Source organism: Bison bison, unplaced genomic scaffold (assembly GCF_000754665.1).
Source record: "Bison bison bison isolate TAMUID 2011002044 unplaced genomic scaffold, Bison_UMD1.0 scf7180017864384, whole genome shotgun sequence".
Taxonomy (NCBI): domain Eukaryota; kingdom Metazoa; phylum Chordata; class Mammalia; order Artiodactyla; family Bovidae; genus Bison; species Bison bison.
This window is the reverse complement of record NW_011494956.1, coordinates 6,705,648-6,706,186: the sequence shown is the minus strand read 5'-3', so window position 1 is coordinate 6,706,186 and position 539 is coordinate 6,705,648.

Here is a 539-nt window from a genome sequence, read left to right as displayed (position 1 = left end):
TGTCACCCTGCTTATTTAACTTACATGCAGAGTACATCATGAGAAACGCTGGACTGGAAGAAGCACAAGCTGGAATCAAGATTGCCAGAAGAAATATGAATAACTTCAGATATGCAGATGACACCACCCTTATGGCATAAAGTGAAGAGGAACTCAAAAGCCTCTTGATGAAAGTGAAAGAGGAGAGTGAAAAAGTTGGCTTAAAGCTCAACATTCAGAAAACGAAGATCATGGCATCTGGTCCCATCATTTCGTTGGAAATAGATGGGGAAACAGCGGAACAGTGTCAGACTTTATATTTTTGGGCTCCAAAATCACTGCAGATGGTGACTGCAGCCATGAAATTAAAAGATGCTTACTCCTTGGAAGGAAAGTTATGACCAACCTAGATAGCATATTCAAAAGCAGAGACATTACTTTGCCAACAAAGGTCCGTCTAGTCAAGGCTATGGTTTTTCCTGTGGTCATGTATGGATGTTAGAGTGGGACTGTGAAGAAGGCTGAGCACCGAAGAATTGATGCTTTTGAACTGTGGATTG